This window comes from Tursiops truncatus, chromosome 15, assembly GCF_011762595.2.
Source record: "Tursiops truncatus isolate mTurTru1 chromosome 15, mTurTru1.mat.Y, whole genome shotgun sequence".
Taxonomy (NCBI): domain Eukaryota; kingdom Metazoa; phylum Chordata; class Mammalia; order Artiodactyla; family Delphinidae; genus Tursiops; species Tursiops truncatus.
In genome coordinates this window covers 1423221-1435419 of record NC_047048.1, presented here as the reverse complement: position 1 = coordinate 1435419, position 12199 = coordinate 1423221, and the positions used below count along the sequence as shown (strand labels likewise).

At 44.9% G+C, this 12199-nt stretch overlaps 1 protein-coding gene across 10 annotated transcripts in view; it reads left to right on the top strand.

Annotated features, from left to right (window-relative positions):
* The window catches only part of MAD1L1 (mitotic arrest deficient 1 like 1), a 315604-nt gene that overhangs the window by 65809 nt on the left and 237596 nt on the right, over positions 1–12199 (top strand). The gene's annotated exons all lie outside the window — the stretch shown is intronic.

Below are 12199 nucleotides of genomic sequence, written 5' to 3'. Positions count from 1 at the left end.
GGTTGTTGAAAGGGTGAGACGGTGTAGCGTCCGTAGGTGCGGAGAATTCCTGTCTCAGAACGTGCAGTGATTCTCCCGTATTACAGTTCCGCCTCAGAAACAAACTTCCGTGACCACAGGAACTTGCAGCTCCCCCTGCGGTTGTGTGATGGAGCAGCCCTGCTCATAGCGGCCTTGCTGTTGTGTTTTCATTAGTTATTTCTGTTTTTTTGTGTCGTATTTTGTGTTGTATTATTATAATTATTTTGAAGGAGATGGTTGATTATATATCAGATCGGCAAAACGTCTGGTACCCTTTTCTTACATAGTAACCACAGCAGTCACTTGATTTCAACTGTTAGTTTCCAGTGTTCTTGCAATGACATTTGTAGGTGAGTCACTTTGCTTTGTCTTCTGGGATTCCTCTTTTAGGTTTGGACCAAGTTCTGAAACAGTATTTGTCTGTCACATTGGCAGGGAACCTCAGAGAATGCTTCTTTGCCAGGCGCGCAGCAGGTGGTTGTCTGGGGGGCGCAGGGTTGTTGGTGTCCTGCCGTGCAGTGTCGTATGATGATTTTGCCGCGTCGACTTCTCCATTTCTGCAGATGCTCGGTGGCTTTAAGTTGTGCACAATACTCACTTGTTGGGGGGGGGGGTGCCTTCAAGATGGCGGAGGAGTAAGACAAGGAGATCACCTTCCTCCCCACAAATACATCAGAACTACATCTACACGTGGAACAGCTCCTGCAGAACACCTACTGAACGCTGGCAGAAGACCTCAGACTTCCCAAAAGGCAAGAAACTCCCCACGTACCTGGGTAGCGCAAAAGAAAAAGGAAAAACAGAGACAGAAGAATAGGGATGGGACCTACACCTCTGGGAGGGAGCTGTGAAGGAGGAAAGGTTTCCACACACTAGGAAGCCCCTTCGTGGGCAGAGATGGGGGTGAGCCGGGGGGAAGCTTCGGAGCCGCGGAGGAGAGCGCAGCAACAGGGGTGCGGAGGGCAAAGCGGAGAGATTCCCACACAGAGGATCGGTGCCGACCAGCACTCACCAGCCCGAGAGGCTTGTCGGCTCACCCACCTGGGCGGGTGGGGGCTGGGAGCTGAGGCTTGGGCTGCAGAGGTCAGATTCTCCCCAGGGAGAGGACTGGGGTCGGCTACGTGAACACAGCCTGAAGGGGGCTAGTGTGCCACAGCTAGCCGGGAGGGAGTCCGGGGGAAAGTCTGGACCTGCCTAAGAGGCAAGAGACCATTGTTTCATGGTGCACGAGGAGAGGGGGTTCAGAGCACTGCCTAAACGAGCTCCAGAGATGGGCGTGAGCCGTGGCTATCAATGCGGACCCCGGAGACGGGCATGAGACGCTAAGGCTGCTGCTGCTGCCACCAAGAAGCCTGTGTGCGAGCACAGGTCACTATCCACACCCCCCTTCCGGGGAGCCTGTGCAGCCCGCCACTGCCAGGGTCGCATGATCCAGGGACAACTTCCCTGGGAGAACGCACGGCGCACCTCAGGCTGTTGCAATGTCACGCCGGCCTCTGCCGCTGCAGGCTCGCCCCGCACTCCATACGCCTCCCTCCCTCTGGCTTGAGTGAGCCAGAGCCCCCAATCAGCGGCTCCTTTAACCCCGTCCTGTCTGAGCGAAGAACAGACGCCCTCAGGCAACCTACACGCAGAGGCGGGTCCAAACCCAAAGCTGAACCCCAGAAGCTGTGCGAACAAAGAGGAGAAAGGGAAATCTCTCCCAGCAGCCTCAGGAGCAGTGGATTAAATCTCCACAATCAACTTGACGTACCCTGCATCTGCGGAACACCTGAACAGACAATGAATCATCCCAAACTGAGCCGGTGGGCTTTGGGAGCACCTGTAGACTTGGGGTTTGCTTTCTGCATCTAATTTGTTTCTGGTTTTATGTTTATCTTAGTTTAGTATTTAGAGCTTATTATCATTGGTAGATTTCTTTATTGATTTGGTTGCTCTCTTCCTTTTTTTATGTATATATAATTTTTCCTTTTTTTCTTTTTGTGAGTGTCTATGTATATGCTTCTTTGTGTGACTTTGTCTGTATAGCTTTGCTTTTGCCATTTGTCCTACGGTTCTGTCTGTCCGTGTTTTTTTTTTTTTTTTAGTATAGTTTTTAGCGCTTGTTTTCATTGGTGGATTTGTTTTTTGGTTTGGTTGCTCTCTTCCTTTTTTTTTATTACTTCTTAATTTTTAATACTCTTTTACTTTCATAACTTTATTATATTATTCTTTCTTTCTTTCTTCCTTCCTTCCTTCCCTCCCTCCCTCCCTCCCTCCCTTTCCTCTCTCTTCTTCTGAGGCGTGTGGCTGACAGGGTCTTGGTGCTCCAGCCAGTTGTCAGGCCTGAGCGTCTGAGGTGGGAGAGCCGAGTTCAGGACATTGGTCCACCAGAGACCTCCCGGCCCCACGTAATACCAAACAGTGAAAGCTCTCCCAGAGATCTTCATCTCAACACTAAGACCCAGCTCCACTCAACAACCGGCAAGCTACAGTGCTGAACACCCTATGCCAAACAACTAGCAAGACAGGAACACAACCCCACCCATTAGCAGAGAGGCAGCCTAAAATCATAAGTTCACAGACACCCCAAAACACACCACCGGACGTGATCCTGCCCACCAGAAAGACAAGATCCAGCCTCATCCACCAGAACACAGGCACTAGTCACCTCCACCAGGAAGCCTACATACCCCACTGAACCAACCTTACCCACTGGGAGAAGATGCCAAAAACAACAGGAACTACGAACCTGCAGCCTTTGAAAAGGAGACCCCAAACACAGTAAGTTAAGCAAAATGAGAAGACAGAGAAATACACAGCAGATGAAGGAACAAGGGAAAAACCCACTGGACCAAACAAATGAAGAGGAAATAGGCAGTCTACCTGAAAAAGAATTCAGAGTAATGATAGTAAAGATGATCCAAAATCTTGAAATAGAATGGAGAAAATACAAGAAATGTTTAACAAGGACCTAGAAGAACTAAAGAGCAAACACACAGTAAATGAAATTAAAAATTCCCTAGAAGGAATCAATAGCAGAATAACTGAGGCAGAATAACGGATAAGTGACCTGGAAGATAAAATAGTGGAAATAACTACTGCAGAGCAGAATAAAGAAAAAAGAATGAAAAGAACTGAGGACAGTCTCAGAGACCTCTGGGACAACATTAAACACACCAACATTTGAATTATAGGGGTCCCAGAAGAACAAGAGAAAAAGAAAGGGACTGAGAAAATATTTGAAGAGATTATAGTTGAAAACTTCCCTAATATGGGAAAGGAAATAGTCAATCAAGTCCAGGAAGCACAGAGAGTCCCATACAGGATAAATACAAGGGGAAACATGCCCAGACACATATTAATCAAACTATCAAAAATTAAATACAAAAAAAATATTAAAAGCAGCAAGGGAAAAGCAACAAATAACACACAAGGGAATCCCCATAAGGTTAACAGTTGATCTTTCAGCAGAAACTCTGCAAGCCAGAAGGGAGTGGCAGGACATATTTAAAGTGATGAAAGGGAAAAACCTACAACCAAGATTACTCTACCCAGCAAGGATCTCATTCAGATTTGACGGAGAAATTAAAACCTTTACAGACAAGCAAAAGCTAAGAGAATTCAGCATCACCAAACCAGCTTTACAACAAATGCTAAAGGAACTTCTCTAGACAAGAAACACAAGAGAAGGAGAAGCTCTACAATGACAAACCCAAAACAATCAAGAAAGTGGTAATAGGAACATACATATCGATAACTACCTTAAACGTAAATGGATTAAATGCTCCAACCAAAAGACATAGACTAGCTGAATGGATACAAAAACAAGACCCATATATATGCTGTCTACTTCATACCTAGGGACACATACAGACTGAAAGTGAGGGGATGGAAAAAGATATTCCATGCAAATGGAAATCAAAAGAAAGCTGGAGTAGCAATTCTCATATCAGACAAAATAGACTTTAAAGACTATTACAAGAGACAAAGAAGGACACTCCATAATGATCAAGGGATCAATCCAAGAAGAATATGTAACAGTTGTAAATATTTATGCACCCAACATAGGCGCACCTCAATACATAAGGCAAACGCTAACAGCCGTAAAAGGGGAAATCAACAGTAACACAGTCATAGTAGGGTAATTTAACACCCCACTTTCACTAATGGACCACTTTCACCGAAATGTAAATAAATAAGGAAACACAAGCTTTAAATGATACATTAAACAAGATGGACTTAATTGATATTTATAGGACATTCCATCCAAAAACAACAGAATACACTTTCTTCTCAAGTGCTCATGGAACATTCTCCAGGACAGATCATATCTTGGGTCACAAATCAAGCCTTGGTAAATTTAAGAAAATTGAAATCATATCAAGTATCTTTTCTGACCACAATGCTATGAGACTAGATATCAATTACAGGAAAAAATCTGTAAAAAACAAGAACACATGGAGGCTAAACAATACAGTACTAAATAACCAAGAGATCACGGAAGAAATTGAAGAGGAAATCAAAAAAACCTGGAAACAAATGACAATGAAAACACGATGGCCCAAAACCTATGGGATGCAGCAAAAGCAGTTCTAAGAGGGAAGTTTATAGCTATACAATCCTACCTCAGGAAACAAGAAAAATCTCAAAGAACCAACCTAACCTTACATCTAAAGCAATTAGAGAAAGAAGAACAAAACAACCCCAAAGTTAGCAGAAGGAAAGAAATCATAAAGATCAGAGCAGAAATAAATGAAAAAGAAATGAAGGAAACAGTAGCAAAGATCAATAAAACTAAAAGCTGGTTCTTTGAGAAGATAAAATTGATAAACCGTTAGCCAGACTCATCAAGAAAAAAAGGGAGAAGACTCAATAGAATTAGAAATGAAAAAGGGAAAGTAACAACTGACATTGCAGAAATACAAAGGATCATGAGAGATTACTACAAGCAACTCTATGCCAATAAAATGGACAACCTGGAAGAAATGGACAAATTCTTAGAAAAGCACAACCTTCCGAGACTGAACCACAAAGAAATAGAAAATATAAACAGACCAATCACAAGCACTGAAATTGAAACTGTGATTAAAAATCTTCCAACAAACAAAAGCCCAGGAGCAGATGGCTTCACAGGCGAATTCTGTCAACATTTAGAGAAGAGCTAACACCTATCCTTCTCAAACTCTTCCAAAATATAGCAGAGGGAGGAACGCTCCCAAACTCATTCTGTGAGGCCAACATCGCTCTGATACCAAAACCAGTCAAAGATGTCACAAAATGGAAAACTACAGGCCAATATCACTGCTGAACATAGATGCAAAAATCCTCAACAAAATACTAGCAAACAGAATCCAGCAGCACATTAAAAGGATCCTACACCATGATCAAGTGGGGTTTATCCCAGGGACACAAGGATTCTTCAATATACGCAAATCAATCAATGTGCTACACCATATTAACAAATTGAAGGAGAAAAACCATATGGTCATCTCAATAGATGCAGAGAAAGCTTTCTACAAAATTCAACACCCATTTATGATAAAAGCGCTCCAGAAAGTAGGCTTAGAGGGAACTTACCTCAACATAATAAAGGCCATATGTGACAAACGCACAGCCAACGTTGTTCTCAATGGTGAAAAAGTGAAACCGTTTCCTCTAAGATCAGGAACAAGACAAGGTTGCCCACTCTCACTGCTATTATTCAACATAGTTTTAGAAGTTTTAGCCACAGCAATCTGAGAAGAAAAAGAAATAAAAGGAATCCAAATCAGAAAAGAAGTAAAGCTGTCACTGTTTGCAGATGACATGATACTATACATAGAGAATCCTAAAGATGCTACCGGAAAACTACTAGAGCTAATCAATGAATTTGGTAAAGTAGCAGGATACAAAATTAATGCACAGAAATCTCTGGCATTCCTATACACTAATGATGAAAAATCTGAAAGAGAAATTAAGGAAACACTCCCATTTACCATTGCAACAAAAAGAATAAAATAAATAGGAATAAACCTATTTAAGGAGACAGAAGACCTGTATGCAGAAAACTGTAAGACACTGATGAAAGAAATTAAAGATGATACCAACAGATGGAGAGATATACCATGTTCTTGGATTGGAAGAATCAACATTGTGAAAATGACTATACTACCCAAAGCAATCTACAGATTCAGTGCCATCTGTATCAAACTACCAACAGCATTTTCCACAGAACTAGAACAAAAAAATCTCACAATTTGTATGGAAACACAAAAGGCCCCGAATAGCCAGTGCAATCTTGAGAAAGAAAAACGGATCTGGAGGAATCAGGCTCCCTGACTTCACACTATACTACAAAGCTACAGTAATCAAGACAGTATGGTACTGGCACAAAAAGAGAAATATACATCAATGGAACAGGATAGAAAGCCCAGAGATGAACCCACGCACATATGGTCACCTTATCTTTGATGATCAAGGAGGCAAGAATATACAGTGGAGAAAAAACAGCCTCTTCAATAAGTGGTGCTGGGAAAACTGGACAGCTACATGTAAAAGAATGAAATTAAAACACTCCTTAACACCATACACAAAAGTAAATTCAAAATGGATTAAAGACCTAAATGTAAGGCCAGACACTATAAAACTCCTAGAGGAAAACATAGGAAGAACACTCTATGACATAAATCACAGCAAGATCCTTTTTGACCCACCTCCTAGAGAAATGGAAATAAAAACAAAAATAAACAAACGGGACCTAATGAAACTTAAAAGCTTTTGCACAGCAAAGGAAACCATAAACAAGACGAAAAGACAACTCTCAGAATGGGAGAAAATAGTTGCAAGTGAAGCAACTGACAAAGGATTAATCTCCTAAATTTACAAGCAGCGCATGCAGCTCAATATCAAAAATCCATACAACCCAATTCGAAAATGGGCAGAAGCCCTAAAAGACATTTCTCCACAGAAGATATACAGATCGCCAACAGACACATGAAAGAATGCTCAACATCATTAATCATTAGAGAAATGCAAATTAAAACTACAATGAGATATCATCTCACACCAGTCAGAATGGCCATCATCAAAAAATCTAGAAACAATAAATGCTGGAGAGGGTGTGGAGAAAAGGGAACACTCTTGTACTGTTGGTGGGAATGTAAATTGATACAGCCACTATGGAGGACAGTATGGAGGTTCCTTAAAAGACTAAAAATAGAACTACCGTATGACCCAGCAGCCCCACTACTGGGCATATACCCTGAGAAAACCATAATTGAAAAAGAAACATGTACCACAGTGTTCATTGCAGCACTATTTACAATAGCCAGGACATGGAAGCAACCCAAGTGTCCATTGACAGATGAATGGATAAAGAAGATGTGGCACATATATACAATGGAATATTACTCTGCCATAAGAAGAAATGAAATTATTTGCAGTGAGGTGGATGGACCTAGAGACTGTCATACAGAGTGAAGTGAGTCATAAAGAGAAAAACAAATACTACATGCTAACACATATTTGTGGAAGCTAAGAAAAAAAAAAGGTTCTGAAGAACCTAGGAGCAGGACAGGAATAAAGACGCAGACATAGAGAATGGACTTGAGGACACGGGGAGGGGGAAGGGTAAGCTGGGACGAAGTGAGAGAGTGGCATGGACATATATACACTAAGAAATGTAAAATAGCTAGCTAGTGGGAAGCAGCCGCAGAGCACAGGGAGATCAGCTTGGTACTTTGTGGCCCCCTAGAGGGGTGGGATAGGGAGGGTGGGAGGGAGACGCAAGAGGAAGGGCATATGGAGATATATGTATATGTGTAGCTGATTCACTTTGTTATACAGCAGAAACTAACACACCATTGTAAAGCAATTATACTCTAATAAAGATGTTAAAAAATAAAGATCACTTGTTGGCAGGTCCCAAACCCCACCTCCAGGGGTTTCGTTTCAGTGGGCCCGGAGTTGGAGGTAGGTGGGCTGGAGTTAATCCAGATGATTCTGGTGCAAATGGCCCGTGGGTTACTCTGACTATTCCAGACACCCCCCCCCCCACACACACTTTACAATGCCACATCCCACGAAGCCGTACGCATCCCATTGCCCTGACCAGGAGGGAGTATGCCCTCCTATGTTCTCTTGTGCGTTTTGTGATCTGTAGCGGCCATCTGGCCAGCTCTTTTTGCCTAGCATCAGATTTAACAAATATAGTATCCCATGTTATGGCTGTGAGAACTTATTCACTTATTTTCTCTTGTTGAGGTTTTTCTTTTTAAAGTAAAAACAAATACACAGGGAACGTAAAATCATACAGCTGGTATAGAAAATGGTATGGCGGTTCCTCAAACAATTGCAAATGGAATGATGCAGCAGTTCTTCTTCTGGGTGTATATCCAGAGGAGTTGAAAGTAAAGAGCTGAACACAGAGCAGCATTATTCACAGTAGCCAAAGCGTAGAGACAACCCAAGTGCCCATTGGAGGATGAATGGTTGAGTAAGATAAGTATATCCAGTCAGTGCAGTATTACTCAGCCTTAAAGAGGAATGGTGTGTTAGTTTCTGCTGTATAACAAATGTCACGTAAGACATTTGGCACACTGAGGACCTCAGGCCAAGTGAATTAAGACAGACACGGAAGGACAGATAGTGCATGATTTTACTTATATGAGGTCCCTGGAGGCGTCGCATTCATAGAGTAGAGGGTGGGCGCCAAGGGCTGGCTTGGGAGTGGGGGGAATTGCGGTTGTTGTTTAGTGGCTGCAGGGTCTCAGTTCGGGAACGTGAGAAAGTTCTGGAGACGTATGGTGGTGACGGCTGCACGACTCACTGACGCTGAGTGTGCACTCAGAAGTGGTTTAGGTGGGAAGGTCTGTGTTACGTGTGTTTTACCACCATTAAGAAACGAGCAATGCCACGATGCGTACTTCACCATACGTAGGGCACACCCCTGGTTGCTTCCTTGAGACGTGTTCCTGGAAGTGCAGTTGCTGGTCGATGGGTGCGGTCTCCCCTTTCAGCTGCTCTTCTTACCTGGTCCAGGAGGACGGCTCAGCCCTCCTTGGGGCAGTAGGGCAGGGCGGTAGCCTTGCTAGCGACTTGTCTTGCTAGGTCACAGGAGCCACTGTGCTGGATGAGTGAGCTCTCCTGCTTGGGTTTCTTCCCCAAGGAGCCCATGGTGGGACCTCGGGGATGCGTGAGTCTGCCCGGGATCCTGTCCTCTGTTACCCAGATGCCTCCTGCCTGTCCACCCAGGGGACTGGGTTACCTTGGGAGTCCTTTAGGCCCTCATTTCTTCCTACTTCCTTCTCTTCAGGTGTGTTCATAGTACTGCTGTCAGTATAGACAGAGGTCTCCTGAAGCCAGGCCTCCTGCCCCCTTGATCAAACTTCACCTGCGCCCTCGGTTCGCCCCGTCGCGGCCTCAAGAATGTCTACGTGTTGCCAAACCCACCTCGCTATCTTTTCTTTTTCTCACGTGGAACATTCTCAAACCAGTGCCTCACAAGTACTCTTTTTTTTTTTTTTGCGGTACGCGGACCTCTCACTGCTGCGGCCTCTCCCGTTGCGGAGCACAGGCTCCGGACGCGCAGGCTCAGCGGCCATGGCTCACGGGCCCAGCCGCTCCGCGGCACGTGGGATCTTCCCGGACCGGGGCATGAACCCGCATCCCCTGCATCGGCAGGCGGACTCTCAACCACTGCGCCACCAGAGAAGCCTGTGGGGCTACTTTGTACCTCAGGGCAGGACTCTTGTTTCTAAACTGCTGCCACGTGCTCTGGACTCTGCCGGTTGCTCTCCCGCTTCCAGGAAGGCTTCTGCTTGGAGAGTGTTGCTGCCCCTCGGCTAGTGAGAGGCCCCGCAGAGTGTGTGGCCGTCTGTCTGACAGATGCTTCTCCACGGGCTCTTCCTGCTCTTTCAGGTCTGAGCAGACTTGGCCCAGCCTGGAAGGGGAATGAGGAGGAGGCCGGTCGTCGTCATGCTCCCTCAGTCACCCTCTGGGCACCCGTCTGCCTGTCCCACACGGCGTTGGCTGGTCCTGGGCCCATAGGGACTGGGGGCCTTGCAAAAGTAGACACGCAAGTTGCTTCATTGGTTTTAAATAAACTTCCCATTGATTTAATAATAGTTTGCGTACTCCTTTGACTAACACAGAAAAATAGAAAACAGCTTAAATCTCTTAACAGTGTTTCAGAAAAAATACCTCTTGGCTTAAAAGGGTTTACTTGTTTTGCTTACTTATTTTCCTATTAGTATCTTTAGCTCCCTGAGGTTGGAAAACATTAGGAAGCTCTGAAAAGAATGGGGAATTGGCATTCAAGGCTGGTTCAACCTCTCCCCCTCCTAGGTTTTAGTTTCTCAAGGTCTTCTACTGGTAAACATCTTTTCAATGTAAGTATTTTCTAATCCACAAAGTTGGCTTGTGTTCAGGGCAGAGTTAGGGTAGAAATCTCGGCACTGTGCCTAGCGGTTCTCACACCTTGAGGCCACGTCCTCACAAAATGTCCAAGAAAGGGCTTTTCTTCTGGTGGCCAGGGAAGGGCCTCCATTGAGGTGGTCTGAAAGGGAGAGATCGTGGAATTACCTTGGGAGGAATGTTGATGCCAGAACCCCTGTGTGTGACGAGTGGGGCCATGGGCCCCCTCTCTGCAGGGGCTGCACTGCGCTGTCAGGACGTACCACCGACAAGCGGAAGTCTTTGGGCTAACGTTCTAGCGATGGCAGACACTGAGAGACCCCAAACTGATAGCAGGGGTGGTGGTGCTGTGCAGCGAGGGTCGTGATGGGGTGGGGAGAGGGTTGGGGGCTTCTTGGAGGAAGTGACATCTTTCCTGAGACCTCTCTTTTGAGAACGAGCTAGGCTTGGGGAGACTGAGGGAAGAGCTTTGCAGGCCCAGGGTTAACTATCGCAGAGTTTCGGGAAGCAGGCGGATTGCCGTGTTCAGGCGGCAGAGGAAAGTCCAGTGGGAGGTGAGGAGGCCCCAGGGGCCCTGCGGTGCAGAGTCTGTGGGCCCTGGACTTGAGGCTCGGTTTCAGCAGGTTTCTGTGAGCGGTCCTTCGGTACGACGTGACTGCAGGTGCCGACTTCAGCTGGAGGGGTGAGGAGGCCAGAGAGTGCTCTTGGAAACTGGGCAGTGCGCTGGCTCTGGGGGCCGGGAGGAGGGCCTGTGGGTACCGAGCCGTGACCCCTGCGTAGCCCTGGGCTCTGGCTCCGGCCCTTGCGCTCACCTCATCTCGGCCGCTGCACACCAGCGAGCCGTCTAGTCCGTGTGCCCCATGCAGGTGTCGGGAATGTTTGCACTCCGCTGGGTGTTCCATTCTGTCTCTCAAAGACATTTTAAAAATAAAATCAGCCATTTAAAAAAATTGAAATATAGTTAATTTACAATGTTGTTAGTTTCAGGTGTACAGCACAGTGATTCAGTTAAATATATCTATTCTTTTTCAGATTCTTTTCCAGTATAGGTTATTGCAAGATATTGAATATAGTTGCCTGTGCTGTACAGTAGATCCTTGTTGTTTATCTATTTAATATACAGTAGTGTGTATATGTTGATCTCAAATTTCAAATTTATCCCCCCTCCCCACTTTGATAACCATAAGTTTGTTTTCTATGTCTATGGGTCTATTTGTGTTTTGTAAATAAGTTCATTTGTATCATTTTTTTAGATTCCACATGTAAGTGATATCACATGATAAATGTCTTTCCCTGTCTAGCTTAACTTCACTCAGTATGACAGTCTCTAGGTCTATCCATGTTGCTGCAAATGGCATTATTTCATTCTTTTTTATGGCTGAGTAGTATTCCATTGTGTGTGTGTGTGTGTGTGTGTGTGTGTGTGTGTGTGTGTGTACATCTTCTTTATCCACACATCTGTTGATGGACACTTAGGTTGCTTCCATGTTTTGGCTATTGTAAATAGTGCTTCAGTGACCATTGAGATGCAGGTATCTTTTTGAATTAGAGTTTTCTCCAGTCCCTCTCCCAGGGGTGGGATTGCAGGATCATATGGTAGTTCCATTTTTAGTTTTCTGAGGAACCTCCATACTGTTCTCCATAGTGGCTGTACCAATTTATATTCCCACCAACAGTGTAGGGGGGTTCCCTTTCCTCTGCGCCCTCTCCAGCATGTCTTATTTGTCGATGTTTTGATGATGGCCATTCTGACCTGGTGACGTGGTACCTCACTGTAGTTTTGATTTGTATTTTTCTAGTAATT